The sequence below is a fragment of the Rhinolophus sinicus genome, linkage group LG01, assembly GCF_036562045.2.
Source record: "Rhinolophus sinicus isolate RSC01 linkage group LG01, ASM3656204v1, whole genome shotgun sequence".
NCBI classification, from domain to species: Eukaryota; Metazoa; Chordata; class Mammalia; order Chiroptera; family Rhinolophidae; genus Rhinolophus; species Rhinolophus sinicus.
Window position 1 is genome coordinate 22,042,568 of NC_133751.1, and position 18,924 is coordinate 22,061,491.

At 34.9% G+C, this 18,924-nt stretch overlaps 1 long non-coding RNA gene and 1 pseudogene across 1 annotated transcript in view; one reads left to right on the forward strand and one right to left on the reverse strand.

Moving 5' to 3' along the window:
* Positions 1-18,924, forward strand: part of LOC141570216 (uncharacterized) — a 251,642-nt gene that overhangs the window by 72,159 nt on the left and 160,559 nt on the right. The gene's annotated exons all lie outside the window — the stretch shown is intronic.
* LOC109447505 (KATNB1-like protein 1) lies at positions 17,091-18,057 on the reverse strand (annotated as a pseudogene).

The window sequence follows — 18,924 nt, forward strand, 5'->3', positions numbered from 1 at the left end:
GGTTGATATTAATTAAACCTCACAACAGTAGATTCTAAACAAATGATTTAAGAAGATAATTCCTTCAGTTCTGAATCTATGGAGGCTAATCATTTAATCCAGAGTTTGTCAAAATTATTGCTGTATATTCCTGCTCAGCACTTTCAGCAATGAAGATAAAGAATTTCTGAGATTTTCCTGAGATGTTGATCTTAGCTACAAAGTTCTACAAGAAAACATAAGGGAAAAGGTTTTCCATAATTTTGTTCTGCTTTGCATAACATCATTAGTAATGTTATTAAAATTATTATGTTTATACCTTATATATGGGACATGGAGAGTGACTAGGTTTTTTTGCTTAAAAATAAATTCAACAGCAGAATTAAATAGTGATGAATTCCATGCTTCTACCTCACTCATTGCTTACAGTTTACTGAGTCTTAGACAGCTGACATTACACTGACTCTGACTGAAAATATATTTGCAGAATGGAAAAGCTTTATAGGAAGTGTCATGAAGTTGTCACTAACAATGTAACAAGCATGGAGATTTTTCGTGTTTACACTCATCAGTTATATGTTCACAGAGTAATTATAACATACCATAATATAACCAGATAACTGGCCTGCAGCCAAAGACAAGCTATATGACATACTGGAGACGTTAAATATTTTTCCAGAGATTTTTTTAGGTGCAGTTTACATATTTAAAAAAAGGCTACTGGAACGAAGAAAACTTTAAAACTGTACATGTAGTTGACATTGTTGATACAGTAAGACATAACCAATGGTTGCTGCCCACAGGGTACAGTGGCTGAAATTTACTTGTGAAGTAACAAAGCTGTGGGGCATTTCTTCCATGTTTTCTGCAATCAGAATACACTTATCATCTTTTCTGGGACTAATGCTAAAATTGATGTGTAGGCAAGGAAAGGAGAGCTACAGAGAGACATTCTGAGATGGTTTTGTTATCTTGAACTCCAGTTTCACTGTTCCATTGCCACATTTCAAGATTCAAGGGAACAATTTTTTTCCAAGGTATCTCATGAGGCTGCACATTCTAATATTTAAAATATTAGAAACAAAAATATAAGTGAGAAGTATAATGTTTTTTTGGAAAATGTCTTTTATAGCTTTATTTAGGTACAATTCACATATCATGCCATTCATCCACTTAAAGTGGACCTTCAATGGCATTTAGTAGTGTAAATTTGAGGTATCACGGAGTTGTGCAATAACCTCCACAGTCAATTGCAGAACATTTTCATTACTCCAACAAGAAACACTGTATCCCTTAGCAGTTCCCCTGCAATCCTCCATCCTTTGCCTCACCCCACGCAACCACTAATCTACTCTCTGTCTCTATAGATTTGCCTATTCTGAACATTTCATGTAGGTGGAATCATACAATAAGTGGCATTTTATAACTAACTTCTTTTACTTTGCATACTGTTTTCAAGGTTTCTATATTGTAGCCTGGATCAGTACTTCATTTCTTTTTATTGACAAATAATTTTCTATTGTATAGATATACCACATTTTGCTCTTCCATTATCAGATGGTGGATATTTGGGTTGTTTCCACTCTTTGGCCATTATGTATAATGCTGCCATGAATATTTGCTTACAAGTTTTTGTGTTGACATATGTTTTCTTTCTTTCTTTCTTTCTTTCTTTCTTTCTTTCTTTCTTTCTTTCTTTCTTTCTTTCTTTCGTTTTTTTTTTTTTTTTTTTTTGGGGGGAGGGATATATACCTAGCAGCAGAATTGTTGGTCAGATGGTAATTCTATGTTTAATATTTTGAGAAGCTGCCAAAACATTCTCTAAAATGCCTGCACAATTTTATATTTCCACCAACAATATATGAGAGTTCCAGTTTCTCCACATTTGCACCAACACTCATTATATTCTTTTTAAATTTAGCCATCATAGTAGGTCAGCAGTATTATCTCATAGTGGTTTTTATTTGCATTTCAATAGAGACAAATGGTGTTGAACATCTTTGGATGTGCTTACTGGGTATTCATATACTTTCTTTGGAGAAGAAATTCTGTTCCTTCTACATGTGTTGGTATTCTACCGTAAGGTAGAGATTTCTCTTCCATTCCTATTTTTCAACGGGCTATAATAAATTATCACTATTTATTTTGATGTTGAATTTTTCCCTGTTTTAATGTCATCGAGGCACCTTCAGATAACTCCTTTGTTTTTTTTTTAAATGTTCCTATCACCCTTTGAATAAGCTCTCTTACTTCCTGTCATGATAGAAAGAATGTTCTAGATTAATTTTATAGTTTTCTTGCCCAAGTCCTGGAATAAGCCATTTTCTCAGGAAAGTAATTTTTTAAAATTGTTAAATGGATTTAGAAACCACAATCTGGGAACCAGGTGTATAGTCATTATTTCTAGGGTGCCATTGCTTTTAGGACTTCTTAGAGGACAGTTAGAAAATATATGTATATGTATACCTACTCACATATGTACATATCTATATATCTTTATTTATAAGTAAAACCCATAAGTTTTCACTGATACCTCAAATTTATTCTAGCCTTTCTCTCCTTTCACATTTGTACCTTCTTTATCCAACAGGAGAAATATAACTCTTATTATTCTGAAAGTGTTTATTTGTTCAATTCTCTTGTCTTTAACTAGTCCTCCAATTCTGTGGGTTGTTTCCTTGGTGTCAGCCTTGTAAAATATGCTAGTTATGCTGACTAAATTCCTCTCCAGCTCAGCAGCCATTGACTCATGCCTCTGAGCAGCTGAGTTCCCACAGGACAGGAGAAGAGATATGGCTAGCTAGCGCATTTTAAAGAAGCATTTCTCTCACAGACTTATAAAAGAAATTACCTTGGTATTAATGAAGTGAGGAAAAGAGGACTGTGAATCCTCAAACAGTAGAGATTCCCAGGAAGTGCCTCTGTAGAGGGAGCAAGATAAACAAATCCTAACGAGAACTGGCTGCATGGTGATTCTAATAAGAAGAAACAAAGACAGCCTTTCAAAGTGACAGGGTCCCAGTCAAGGCATGGAAGCTGAAGAGAGCTGATGGTCTGAAACAGCCATGTGGTCAGGATTAAGAGATGTCTGTGAAGAGAAATGATTGGTGACTTGAAAGTGTCTCCTTCCACAATGCCTCGGCACTGAATCAAAATACTGGAACCATGGAATGGCCTTGGGGATGGGAGAAAAGCGGAGTGACTAAAGGGAAAGGGACTTGGAATTAGAAATAATTTCCTGAGTTACAGGAAATAAAGTACTATTCTTGAACACTCAAGGTTGTAGATTGGGATTCATAGCTACCACATATGGAAGTGGTGTAAGATAATCTCACGAATATAAAACAAGGGAATTAAATATTAATACATAACTTAAAATGTTCTTAAAAGTCATATGACTAGATTTTTTCTACAGTAAACCATAGAGTTAATTAAATCATTACTTACTTGTCATAGCCTGGGGAAACTGGAAGATTATTTTTCCCCCTCAAATTCTTTTTAAAATGTTGATATATAATTCTAGAACATCCTCTTTTTAGAATGACTTTTCAAGTTTTATGACATATTTAAAAAATTCCATTATGATAAAAATTTTTAATGATAAATTTTCTTTTCTTCAATGACCTCTACATTCACAAGCCTTGCTTTGCCCTTTGTAAATCATAATTCCAGACTGAGGTCCCAGTTCACCATCCTTTGACATCACCTTGATAAATGCTGCATATTATGCGTGTCTCCTCTGTCTATGTTAACATCAGGAACTGGCATTGGACTGAAGAATTTATTTTTTGTCAAACAAGCTTCCCATTTGCTTTGCTTGTCACAGCGGGTTATCTTGGACTTCTTTTTGCTGACTCTGCCTATTTGTTCTTGTTCTGCATAATAGACACAAAATATGACCTGGCTATTTCAGCTGTTACCAAATTTGAATCACAAAACAATATGAAAAAGTATGAGGTCTGACAATTAAGTTTGAGAACTTGTTGCAACAATGTTGCTAACCTTTTTTGATATCAGAGGTATTATTCATTATAAATTTGTACCAATTGGACAAACAGTTAACCAAGTTTGTTCTTTGGAAGTGCTGAAAAGGCTGCATGAAAAAGTTAGATGACCTGAACTTTTTGCCAACAATTCATGGCTCTTGCATCATGATAATGCACTAACTCACATGGCACTGTCTGTGAGGGAGTTTTTAGCCAGTAAACAAATAACTGTATTGGAACACCCTCCCTACTCACCTGGTCTGGCCCCCGATGACTTCTTTCTTTACCTGAAGATAAAATAATTATTGAAAGGAAGACATTATGGTGACATTCAGGACATCAAGGGTAATACGATGACAGCTCTGATGGTCATTCCAGAACAAGAATTCCAAAATTGCTTTGAAGGGTGGACTAGGATCTGGCATCAGTGCATAGTTTCCCAACGGGAGTACTTCGAAGGTGACTGTAGTGATATTCAGCAATAAGGTATGTAGCGGTTTTTCTAGGATGAGTTCGCAAACTTAATTGTCTGACCTCGTATGTTCTCATCCTATGGCTTTGATCTAACCTTGCAGATTGGTTCCCTGCTTCTAAGTATCCACCTTGTTTCCTACAGCCTCCTTTCCTTTGCTCATGTAATGCCCTCAGCAGCTCTGAAGTCTTGATTGTCAATGTCCCAACTGTCCTTTAAGACCCTTTTTAATCATATTTTCTGAGAGGACGTTCCAGATTATTTCCATGTGAATTAAGTAATTTCTTTCTTGGCTCTATCTATCACTGCAATGTATATCATGAATATAAGTCTCAACTCATTCCTTGTCTGGATTATAATTGCTTGGATAAACACAAATATGGCACAACAAATTCCAAAGCGTCAGAGGAAAAGTAGGTATGGTTTCATGAAATAAGACTTTGGAAAAAAATGACTGATTTTTGTGTACTTTCACAAATGACTTTGATTATCCAGAAAGGACCTAAATAAACAAACATGATAGCACAAATTCAAGAATGTAGAACAGGGGTCCACAAACTTTTTCTTTAAAGAGACAGTAAATATTTTTGCCTTTTCAGGTCACACAGTCTCTGTTGTAATGGCTAAATTCTACCATTGTAGTGTGAAAGCAGCTATAGATGATACTGTGTTTGCCCCAAAATAAGACCTAGCTGGATAGTCAGCTCTAATGTGTCTTTTGGAGCAAAAATTAATATAAGACCTGGTATTATATTATATTATATTATATTATATTATATTATATTAAGACCTGGTATTATATTATATTGTATTATATTATATTATATTATATTATATTATATTATATTATAGACCTGGTCTCATATTATAGTAAAATAGGTCTTATTTTTGGGAAAACACGGTATGTAAATGAATGGGTGTGGCTGTGTTTCAATAAAACTTTATTTATGCTTGTACAAAACAGGTGGTGGGTAGGATTTGACCTAGGGGCCTAGTTTCCTGATGGTTGGGCTAGAAGATCTTTCTAAAGAGGATAAAAAAGGTTTAGTTGACTTTGACATGAGAATGATTCCAATGTTTGTGTAACCAGTTTTTAATCTTGCTTGGCTATCTGGATCAGTTTCCAGTTTCCCGGTAGATAATTGCATTGTGTGTCCTGTAGGTATGTCATATTCACCATGACTATAACTCAGCTAATTTTCTCACTTAGGATAAGTAAGATAAGTGTTCCCATCTATTTACATCAAAGATTCCATAATTTTGCCAGCGATTTAACTTCTAAGTTTATGTGCTTCTTTATTTACTTATAGTTAATAAGTATGTGAGTGCTCTTTTTCTATCTATGTATTAATAATTGTTGGGAGAGAATTCTTCATAGGTCTCTCATTTCTGAACTTCTTGCTAGCAAAGGGTTTCACAGTTTTTCCAAGACTGTCTTTTCCAGGAGGCATAGATAGCAAACAGCCTTGCAAGATAGAGAACGGGTCTTTTCTCTAGAGCAGATGAGATGTTTCTTTGCTGTCAAGTATAATAAAGATAATGCCTCTCTCCTGGACAAAGGTTGAGCAGGCTTCCTTGCAGCCCAATTAAAAAAACTAGAGGTTCCTAAAATCGATGTCTCAGCTATGACTGAATCAAGTATGGGTGATTTATCCTGAGGTAAAATTCTTCTCCAGCTGAGAACCTGTGAAAGCAGATAAGCCATGTGCTTACAAAGTACAATACTCTGACAGATATAGGATAGACATTTTTATTCCAAAAAGGAGAAATTAGAAGAATTTAGTCATGCATCCCAAAATGTAGCAGGGCATATTCATTTAGCTTTTAATGCTTGATATAATCGTTTTTGGCTCAGTGCTCTGTCCTCCAGGCCCACTGATGTTGTGGGCTCATTTTCTGGGTCCACTGGGGTGGCAGCGTTGCCCCCTCAGACCTGGATGACAGTCCTGCCCCACTGAAACCGAGAAAGAGACAGCCTCATCTTGTGGGCTGTGCCCTTTGTGCCTGTGGTGGCAGTGGCCACCCTGCTAATCTCTGCATCTCCTTCAGGGTCATTGTTCTGTTTTCTTGAAGGATAATTGTGTACAGCCACACCGCTCTATCGACCTGTTCCATGCCTTCAGTGTTTCCCTTAGAAATCTCTTCAGCTAAATATCCGATTTCGTTGCTCACAAATTCTACTACCCACAAAATACTAGAAAACAGTCAAGTTCTTTATAACAAAGACCGTTTTTCTTTCATGTCCGATAACATGCTCCTCACTTCCATATGAGGCTTTACCAGAAGTATCTTCTCTATGTCCACCAACAATTTCTTCAAAGCAATCATGCTTTATTTCACGCACCTCAAAACTCTTCCAGCCTTGACCCATTACTCCCTTCCAAAGCCACAGCTCCGTTTTTAGATATATTTTTTTTTTTTTTTTACTGTAGCACCCCATTTCTCAGTACCAAAATCTGTATTAGTTTGCTAGTGCTGCCATACCAAAATACCACAGACTGGGTAACTTAAACAACAGACATTTATTTTCTCACAGTTTTGGATGATAGAAGTCCAAGATCAAGGTTCAAACAGATTTGGTTTTCTTGAGGCCTCTCTTCTTGGCTTGCAGATGGCTGTCCTTTGATGTGCCCTCATGTGGTCTTCCATCTATGGGCACATATCCTTGGTGTCTCTTTGTGTGTTCAATTTTCTTTTTTCTTATAAGGACACCAGTCAGATTGGATTATGGCCCACCGTAACCAACCTCATTTTAAACTTAATCTCCTCTTTAAAGACCCTATCTTAACATACGGTCACATTCTGAAGTACTGGATGTTAGAGCTTCAACTTATGAATTTTACCAAGATATCTCCCGTAATACTTGGTTATTGACATTCAGTGGAGACACTCATTTTGCAGAACAGAGTTGTTGAGGTAACCCGGTATTACTACATAAAAGCATTAACCTCTGCAGCTAATCACTTTTGTTGCTGAAAAGGGAGAAAACCCCTATGGCCCTATCAGATGTAGTTTCATTTTTACCCTTGTTTTTGGATAACAACAGTGCTAATAATCCCTTTGAACATGAAAGACAATAATGTAGATAGTACTTGCCTTCCTTAACTAATTTTTTCTAGACTATTCTATAAATCATGAATTTTATTTCCCAGTGTAAGATCGCAGACTATTTGAAAGCTATGTTGTTTTACAATTAGCAGAGAATAAAATTTATTTTCTTAATGTCTTTAAAATTTTCTTTCCTAACTTCACACACTAGACCAATTCATTTATCCCCTTTTTCCTGTTTTGCTTCCTGCTAGTAAGGCTTGCTAGAAAAGATAATCACAGGTTCACTGTGTCTACTAGTAGGTTATTCTGTTTAACTTTAGTCAACTTCTTCACACTTGCTCGGTAATGCTTCAAGTCATTAGTAATTACAAATTCTTATATTCCCTATATAACATGTGTCTAGCCTCTCTAAGTACTTAACTTCCATTCTGTTGTCTTACCTTCATTATTCAGAAAACAAAGATATCTAGTAGGATAACCCTATTTTCCCATTTTATTGAGATAATACAGGTTGTTGTATGAGAAATTCCTTTGTTCTTCTTCAAATCTCAGAAGTGTTCTGTGTCATCACCTGTTTCTCCCTTTATTTTATTTTTAAATTTCTTGGAAAAGGTAAGTGAGATTTTTTTTCTTGTCCTGATTTTTCTCCCATTTATATACACAATTTAAAAAAAATTGTTTTGGGAACTTATTCCTTCATATATTCACTTTTTCTCCCCCTATAGTGGTCAATCTTAGGTTTTTAGAGTCCCTTCCTGTTTGAATCTGATGTAATCAAGCTCAATCTCTGTATATCTTTGTGTCTGTCCATCCACCTAATGTCTATCTATAATGTGCATGTTTGTGATGCTGATATTTCATATGGTACTATTTAATAAGAATATAAACATATTTCCTTCTGTTCAGAGCTAAACTTCCTAAAGAGCTGATTTAGTGCTTTGAATTCTTCCTCATTTAATTTTAACCAAGACCTAGGAATAACAGCAATTAAATCCTAAACCCCAAATATATTACCTAGGAATAAAATCTGTGAAATGTCTTCTTGGGATGACTGTAAAAGATAAGCTATCATGTAAATAACTGATTCCATGGGGAAAAATATATACAAATGTGTGACTGAGCAGTTCCTGGATATCTATTTTCAGTCAGGGTTACCTGGGGAAATTTGGAAATTGATTGTAACAGAAAATTAAACCTAACTAAATTAACCACTGTCGGAGGAAAACATAAACAGAAGGGCAGTCATTAGCTTGAATTCTAACAAAAGTAATGCCTGAAGCAGAAGGATTGTGCCAGGATGTTTCTAACACTATCTAGGAGGAAGAATGGCTAATTAATGGGTGGCTTTCTTTCAGGATTCAGGCTATTCCCAAAATTTACATTTTTCTATAGCACCCAAAATTACCTGTGAGGTAGAGTATAAATTTCTTAGCACATTTCATGAAAATGGAAGAAAAAATCTGGGATAGCAATACTATACCAGACAAAATGGACTTTAAAACAAAGGGTATAATAAGAGACAAAGAAGGATCTAGCAATTCCACTTCTGGGTAATTATCCAAAGAAACCCAAAACACTAAATTGAAAAGACATATGCATCTATATGTTCACTACAGCACTATTTATGATAGCTAATAGAAGCAACCAAAATGTCCTCGATAGAGGAATGGATAAGAATAAGTGGTACATATATATACAATGGAACATTACTCAACCATACAAAATAATGAAATCTTGCCATTTGTGACAACATGGTTGGATCTAGAGAGTATTATGCTGAGTGGAGTAATTCAGCTAGAGAAAGAAAAATGCCACATGATTTCACTTATATGTGGAATCTAAAGAACAAAATTAATGAACAAACAAAACAGAAACAAACTCATAGATACCGAGAATATTTTGATGGTGTCCAGATGCGAGGGGGTTTGGAGGAATGGGTGAAAAAAGGGAAAGAATTAAGAAGTGCAAATTGGCAGTTACAAAATAGTCATGGGGATGTAGTATATCGCATAAGGACTATAGTCAGTAATATTGTAATAGCTATGTATGGTGTTACATGGGTACTAGATTTATCAAGGTGATCACTTTGTAAGTTATATAAATGTCTAATCACTATGCTGTACACCTGAAACTAATATAATATTGTACTCGTATGTCAACTGTAATTGAAAACTAAAAATTTATTTAAAAATGATAAAAAACAAATTAAAGAACAAGTGATAGAACATACAGGCAGCACTGTTAAAAACTCCGAAGTGTTACAAAAGTTAAGTAAAATAAAATAGTATTTAAGAGGAATATAGAAAAAAATCATACGTACACAATAAATTTGAAGTCACCTCTATTTTATGCACAAATTACATACTACCCTTTTATCCATTTTATTCCAAACTTTTAAAACCTGATAGATTATGTTGCCAATACTCTTTTCTTAATTTAATCTAAACAGAGGTGGGTTTTTCCGAGATCCCTCTGATTTGGGTTGGGGGTCAATTGGCTTTAAAAGAGCAGAATTGTGGTGACAGATATTTAATTTTAATGAGCACATATCAACTGCTAAACACCTAGTTAGTACAGGGGCTACAAAGACCTTTATGACATGCTTTCTGGTCTAAAGTAGCTCACGATCCAGCTGAGGAGAGGCAAAAGACAATACACATGGTGTAAAGAAATAGGTCCTATAATTTGTATACCTACAAACTATGTTTTAGATACAAAAAGAGTTTCTGTTTAAACCTTTTTCTCATGCAAGTATTGTTGGCTTATGTCTATGTTGTTATACAAAGTTGAAAATTATCACATTATGTTATCATATCCTATTATGCCATTAAAATAAGTGTTTATTAAAATAAAATGTATTGCTTCTCTAGAATGAAAAAAATAAATTAACTTAATTAACATCCTTTATCTTTTTTCTCTTATCACCAAAGAAATTTCTGATTATGAGTTTCTTTTCCTCTTGCAATTTTCTTTCTGTCAGAAAATATTCTATTGAGGACGTAAGCTTCTCCCACTCTTATAGTTCTCGTTGTATCCTTGGTGTTGAACTGTGATGTGCTGCATAGTTATGTTTGTCCCTTTAGATGTATTTTCCACTTTTTTGCACTTAATTCTTTGTCCCGAGTGACTGACTTAGATGGACTACCTCAATTGGTTCCTTTGTCCATTAACTTCTTGTTGTGTTTGACCAATGGAAACCACTCACGTAGATAAGAGGGAGGGATGATTGAGGACTCAGAATATTATCCCTCTCTGTGCCTATGACTTGCTATGACCCTTAACTGAGAATTGCTTATTGTTTCAAGATGGTCATGACAATAACACTTTCCACTTCTGGATTCTGAAAACAACTCTACCCCTTACCCCCTTTTTTTTTTCTTTTTGCCAGAAGACGTGTTAAGAGTCCCATTGTTACTAGGCATGGGGTAATGCCCCTTGTGATTTCACTTTATTCAGCCCTTTTCAAAATAACCTAGGTAGAGTGTGTCTTACTGGGACCATATTGAGGATTAGATTTGCCATATTTGGTCTTGACTAATAGAGTTATTGGTTCAGGAAATAGCGTCAGGGAACAGATCCTCAAAATGGAATTCTAGAATACAATCACTCATATGTGCAAAGAACACAGGGATAATAACTCCTTGCTAAAGGGGATGGGGCATGGGCAATCCATAGCTTAGTGTGACATTATAATTAATCAAATCAAGTCATTAGAGGAGCACAGATGGAGGGAGATCAAGTGGCTGTGGCACTTAGTAGTTATGGCAACAATAGTGATTATAAGATTGTTGGAGTCCCTGGATTCAGTTTATAGACTTAGAGATGTACATATAGGAAAAGCAAAAATATCAGCTATGAACAATTACGACTACCTGTGGAGATCCTGAAGGCCTGTTAGCAGTTTTGAAAAAATCCTTTATCTCATGAATTTATAGGGAATGTAAGACTGAAGACCAACAGGGTTTGATTGTAAACATTAATTAAATACTCCACGTTACTAATCATCTCACAGTAAGATAAGGACCATGGTGGGGGAAGGAATAGGAATTTTATGTATGAAACAGGGATATTTATGTGTACTTATCCTGTTTTGCCTCAAGGCTGTGTCAAATCTGCTCTCCTACATGAAATAGTCTTGGGCAGTACATCTCAAAATTAATGTACATATGAGTCACCTGGAAATCCTATTAAAATGCAGATTCAGATTGAGCTGGTCTGGGGACTGAGCTGGGTGTGGCCTGAAAATCCTTTACCTCTGAGACATTGTGCTAATCGAAAATGGTGAACAGGAAGTGACAGGCACCATAAATGTCCTAGTAAACTATACGTGTGCCAGAGAATGGGCAATCAATACTGAAAAAGTCCAGTGGTGTGCCAAACCAGTGAAATTTTTAGGGGTTCATGGTAAGATAGCCCTTCTAAAATATGAGACAAGTTATTCCACTTAACCCAATAAAAGAAACACAAAGTTTGATGGGCCTCTTTGGATTTTGGAGGCGATATATACTACATCATACTCCTGCTCCAACCCCTTTAATTATTCAGATCTATAATAGTGCTAGTATTGTTTTGGGACTTGAGTAACAAAGAACCCTTCAATAAGGCTGGTTTTGGTTCAAGCCACCTTACCATTGGGTCTAATAAACTAACACACCCAATGATTTTTTGAAGTATTTGTGAAAGACACGGTGTTGTATGAAACTCTTCCAAACTCAAATAAGAGAAATCACAGCTCAGGCATCTACAGTTTAGGAATGATGTGATGCCTTCCCTATTCTTGCACCATTTGAAAAGCTTCTTGCTTGCTACTGGGCTCTGGTAGAAAGTGGATGCTTAACCTTGTAACATCCGGTGATTATGTGACTCAAACTGTCCAAGATGAACTGTATGTATCTCTGATCAACCCAAACGCAAAATTAGCTTTTCACAGTAGCATTACTTTATAAAATGGAGGTGGTATATAGTAGACTGAGCCCAAATGAAGCTGCTCTGGAAGACACAGTAAATAGCACAAATGGATGACTCAGTTTAACATGGTACCTGTTTTAGTGCTTTGCCACCATGGAGAAGGGAAAAGAATGAACCTGGTTTAGTGGTAGATGTGACTGTTATGCCAACACCAGATAGAAGTAGACAGCAGCTCTCAAGGTGACCTTGAAAGACTGGCTAGAGTGGATATCATGGTGTACTGTCCAGAGTCTGTTCTTTAGGACCCAAGTGCTCATTTCTTCTGTGTCTGGGCGTCTTGGCAACCAACTGTTCTCAACTGAGTCTTGTCTGAGACTTGCTCTTAATTGAGTCTATCCACCTAAAGCCATGCCTTCTTCCAGGGGACAGCCCAATCCAATAATTGGTCATACAGAGGTATTAAGCCCTGTTCCCATGCCACAGCACAGAATAGCTATGAAGAACCATCCTAACTCCAAAGTTTGCCATAAAATCAGCTAAGGTCTTTGTCATGATGGCATCGCTCTTTAAATTCTCCTTCTGCCCAGTTCTGCTTCACTTCATAGCTGTTGACCTTGAGCATGTGCAAATAAACTTCCTGCAGACAAATCACTATCTCAGAGTCTGTTTCCAAGAGTACTGAATATGTGGTAGTAGGTGCCCAGAATGGTCTGAGCTGAGGTGCTGGCAGGGTGTAAGGGGAACGTGGAACAGGTGGTGAAGTAAACAACTGGTTTACTAACTCACACCTCTTAATCAGCCATAAAAATGGAGTGTTGAAGCTATATTAATGTTAAATTACTCCTCTATTTCCCTCTTTAAATTTTTTAATGAAGAATACGAGTGGCAGATACTATTTCAGGTTCCAGGTTGGAGTATGGCCAAATTAATATCACCATAATTATATGGTGCCTGATAGTATTTGTATGTCTCCTGTGTGGGGAATAAAATTCCAAACGGTACAGGCGGAAGTGTATCCTAAGGAGAGAAAGAATGTGCTGTGCCCGGTAACTTTTCCTCACTTGATCTGCTCTTCCTCTCCATCCTTCTCTACCCTAATCTATGTGTTTAGTGGCTAATCTATATAGATTACATCAATGAGTTCTCTTGCCCTCAGGTTTATGAGTGGTTTCATCCAGTGAAATACACCTTCATAGCAACATCATAGATACATTTCTATATCTTTAGTGTTTTATGACTGAAATTTGGCAAAATACCAAAGGTGAGTGAACTTTATTATTGTGCGTGCTAGGGTAGTCTGTTGATGGGCAGTGATGTTTGAGAATAAAATTAGGACATTCGTAAATAATAAATTTCATATGTATTTTTATAAAATTAATTTTTCTCACTTTCTTTTTACGAAATCCACTATTTGTGTTTTTATTATAAAGATCTTGAAATAATTTATGTTCTATTATGTTGTGTTAATAACAATGCAAGATAAATAACTTTTTCTGATTAATCTTATCTATTTAAATTTGGAGAAGCTTTATTCTGCTGAGTCAGTAGCTAACAGATTTGTCAACAAATTCTTAAACCTAAATTTAAAAATCAACCATAAATTCCATGCATCATGATAAATGCATAATGAAGTCACAAATAATAACCTATTATTTCAGACAATACTACACATATTTCAATTATCATCATATAAATCTGTATCATTTATGTAATGGATCTCATCATTTTAGAAAGTCATATCTAGATTCAAAATTAGTATATTTTTCTATCTTTAAACATTTCAATGCTGAGATATCATAGAGAATTCAGAAAACAGCAAATTTGAGATTATACCTTGATCTGCAATGACCAAAAATTAGTCTCTATTAATATTAGTTTTGGGATTACCTGTATGTATATTTTCTCCTTCATAGTCATGCAAAAATTCCCATGTTCTTATACTAAATGTTTTAAATTATATTGGAATACCACTTTTGTTATATATTTCAAAGGCAATTTCTTCTGATATATAAGAATATTCTCTTTAAAACTTTAATAATGTATATTTTAATAATTTTAAATGTGAAATAGCCAAACTTATATACATTTTTTGTAACTTTTGTTAAAAATATTAACAATTTTCAACAGTTAATATCAAATAATTGTGCATTACACAAATTCAATGTTATATTTTTTGCCAAAGACCAAAATTTGCTTCAATATGAGGCTCTTTGATTATTTTTCTATCCTTTCAAGTGCATTTTTGTATTTTGGATATTTTTAACTGTATATAGTCAGCATTCCTAACATGCTTCCAAAAATATTTGTAAAATTGATATCCTTCTTCAAGATATTACATCTTTAGGCAGATGCAGAAAATATCACATCTAGTCTCTGAATTCTTTCAAGGTATTTCATCACTTCTCTGGGTCCAGTTGAGGTCTCCTGATAATGAATTCAAACTATGTGCTGCACATGGCATAAGAATGTTTCAAGGTCATCTGCCAAAATTCTAGCTTGTAAGCCTCCTTCTTAATCAGTCATTCTAACGACATTATGATAGCGTTGTCCTCCATAATCTTTTTACCCAAGGCTTAAAAATGTCAGTGATTTTTTTCCCCAGTTCTTCGTTTAAGTCAAAACATGTACTTTTTAAAAATAACAAGTGTAAAAACAGTGAAATATTCATTAATTTCAACCGCTGTTTTCTTCCTCTGATAATTTAATGTTATGCATAATAAATGTCAGTTTCAGCTTTTTTTTTTTTCCCCTGTGCAATCTGGTTGGACTGATAAATAATAGTTGCTTTAATTTTGTGTAAAATTTCTACTCTCATTTTATTATCTGTTAAGTTAATCTGATTTTGGTTTTTCCATTCTAATTGATGGTAACATTTTAAATATATATCTTACAAGTTTGGCCGTTTTAGCATCAGTGTTGAAATGATTTCCACTAAGCAAGAACATTTCTATTATTTTCATTTGGCCAAAACTGATCTTAAAAATTGGTTGTGAAACATGTAACTATCTGAAATATAATATTCAACTTCTGTATTTCCTTTCTTCATTTGAAATAATTTTGGTGTATAACAGAATATTAAATTTTCTACTCTGTTCATCCAGTGGAAAATCTCAAACTTTAATTTGAGTCACATTGTGTTTAGTTAGACCTCTTATGTTATAAGAGGGATGCAGTAGCCATTTTCCAGAACCATAATCTAATAAATGAAATAAAACTAGAGGTTTTATTTTTCTTTTCTCAATTTCTTGTTTTTTATGAATTTAATGTTTTTGAAAGATAACATTTTTAATATTTTTAAAGTGAGAAAGCTGCTTGTGTAGAATTTATATCAGTAATCGCTATTTGGGTAAATGCTAAAGAGTTACATAAGCGTTGAAGGATTACGGCATAGAAATTTGGCAACTAAAAATCTTTGCTCAGATGCCTCTTGGGCTCATTAAAGATGAGATGATGTATGAACCAATAGTGGTATTTAAATCCGAATCACTTTCAAGATAGGCTAAGATATACAGCTGGGAAAACATTCCACAAGTGGGTACACTGACACTAAAAATGGTATTTAAAACAAAAAACAACCTCATACAGTCTGCTGGCATTTCATACCAACCGTTGGAGGAGGTTGTAACATAGTGTTGGAATTTAAAATACAAAGTCAGCAATAACTGTAAACCTTTCTAAAGCATTGTACATACCTTTATAAAGCATTCTTTAAAACATATGTAGTGCAAAAGAATTAGAATTCATATAAAATCAGAATTAAAAAAAGTAAAAAATAGAAATATTTAGTGAATTTACTCAAATGAAGGAAGCTTAAATGACACAATGAAAATATTAGAAATCTATATGCAATAGAAAATGAATATAAATTAGCCAACTCCAGCTAAGCATTCATACAAATACATATTTATCTTTTTCTTTTATGTAGGAATAACACGTAGATACATGACATGATGATTCTGGCAAAAAAATAACAGATATTAAAAATATTCTCAAGTTTTAAGGATGGTGTGGAATAAGTTTTAACAACAACATTCTGTGTGAATGGAAGCCCTTGACTTGATTCCATGATTTTATCATTCCAGAAGCATAGTTGGTTTTAATTTTGTTAAAAACAGTTATTGGGATCATACACATTGGCTTATTCATTAAGGCATTTTGTATACACAGTATCTCAGGGTGGCCAAATAACTTTTAGTATTTATTATTTGTGATGGTATTTTAAACTTTCCAAATCTTTTCAACATAAGAAAATAGCTGCACATATTTGAGTGTTTTCTTATAAAACACAATCTTAAAAAAAGTAATGATGATTGGTCTTTGTGGTTCCTAGTAATAAGTTGTGTTATTTTTTTTCACATAATATGAAGTATATTCTTATGCATGATTGCATTAAAGTCCAGTTGTTCTTAACCAATATTACCAAATAACCGTATAAGTCCCACATGCAGCAAAGGTGAACAATCATCACAGCACACTTTTACCTTATTGAAATTGAAGCTGCTCCTTTTGGGTATATTCCCATTTCAATGTGAAGTAGATTGTTAGGGTTTCTTAGTGGTTTTACTATACAGCTTTTAGAAAAAGTTTTTATTTCTTCCATAGTTCACAGTTCTCCGATGAGATGTTTTGGAAATCGATAGTCCAGAGATGTTCTGAATAAGCAAATGCTCCTTAGTACATGAAGTCTCTCAATGCTACTGTAATAAATAAGCATCTACATCCTTAGCTATACTACCAGCATATCCTGGGACCAAAGTGACATGCTTTTCTTGTTCCCACAATCAACTTAATTACTGTTTTAAAATATGAATGATTTCCATCATTTATAATTTCTGTTTGGGATGATATTTCTGACCACCACCTTTTTATGACTGCTTATAGCCAGTTCAAACCAACTATTATCTACTCTTCAACTTTGCGTTTAAGTAGTGATTTCACTAGAGGCAACAAGTCTACAGAGCAGCCAAGTGAGACGCATTGTTTTTCTTTCAGTAAACTATTAGGAAGCACAGGATGGCAACCCACCAACACTCCAAGCGTTTCTATCCTCACCAAATAAGCTACAAGTTCACTTATACTTCTCTTTTTCTAGAAAGTTAAAGTGACATTCAATCTCATATTCCTCTGAATGAAACTTGTGCCATTGTTTCATGGTCCTGAGAAACCTCAGGAAAAAATTTTTATTTTGTATTTTGTATTTTGATGATTGACTTTCCGTCTGTGAAGAAACCAGAATCACTGGAATTAAATAAGTTTGACTATCATGGTGTAATAATTTTTCAGGCAGGTGGCCTGCACAAGCCAGTTCATTTTCTTTATTTGCCATTTCACAGCCCCCACTTCTAGGGGACTGCTTGTTTTTTTGTTTTGTTTTGTTTTGTTTTGTTTTGTTTTGTTTTGTTTTGTTTTGTAACAAGGATTTGGAAAAGGATGATGAACTCTCTTTCTGTGATCCATCACCTTACGTAGTTTATCTGGGCTTTTCATGGCTTGTTCAACTGTTCAATTTATGCAAGCCACCGACTTTTGAAGATTTCTTAACCTCCTTCAGGTTCTAATTGGTGAAATTAGAGATCCTTTTCTAGGAAGATCAATGGAATGATCCTCAATATTATTACAAAAGTTTCGTTTTTTTTTAACACTGTGGATTTCAGATGCCATACTCTCTTGGGTACCCAACGCCTTTTGGTACAGCAGCACCTCAGTCCAGTGCTGGCTCAGGAAGTGCACCCCAACACCTAGAGAGTCCCTGGGCTCCCAGCCTGAGCCCCATTCAGGGACGTTCAAACCACTGTGCGTCAAGTGTAATTTTTGCTGCCTTGTAGATAGCAGGCCTTTGTTGCAAATCTGATATAGTAATTCCCTTTCTCAATCACATTGTTTTGATTAGTAATAAAATCTTTGTTAAATAGTTAGAATTGCGGCAATTTCATTGAACCCTTCCAGTTGTGAATAATTATATTGCTCATTCTCATGGTTTTGATCAGTAATTACATCTTTTTAAAATAAAAATTTTATAATGTTCTGTTTATAAGTTTTATGTAAATCATGCTCTCCAGAAGTCAGCTCCCTTGCTTTATTTCCTGTATTTAAAAATGTAAGCAATTCTCCTCTTTGAGGACCTTCTATTTCTTCCTTCCTTCCTTCCTTCCTTCCTTCCTTCCTTCCTTCCTTCCTTCCTTCCTTCCTTCCTTCCCTCCTTCCCTCCCTCCCTCCCTCCCTCCCTCCCTCCCTCCTTCCTTCCTTTCTTTCTTTCTTTTTTTCCTTCCTTCCTTCCTTCCTTTTTCCTTCCTTCCTTCCTTCCTTTCTTCTTCTTCTTTTCATAGCTTAACATTGGTTTTACTTAAGCAAACATTTTTTCAGCCAGGTATATTAGTTTCCTAGGACTGCCATAACAAAGCACCACAAGCTAAGTGACTTAAAACAACATAAATGTGTTGCCTCACAGTTTTGGTGGTTAGAAGCCTAAAATGAAGGTGTTGGCAGGGCCATGCCCCCTCTGAAATCTGTAATGTCTCTCATTGCCTC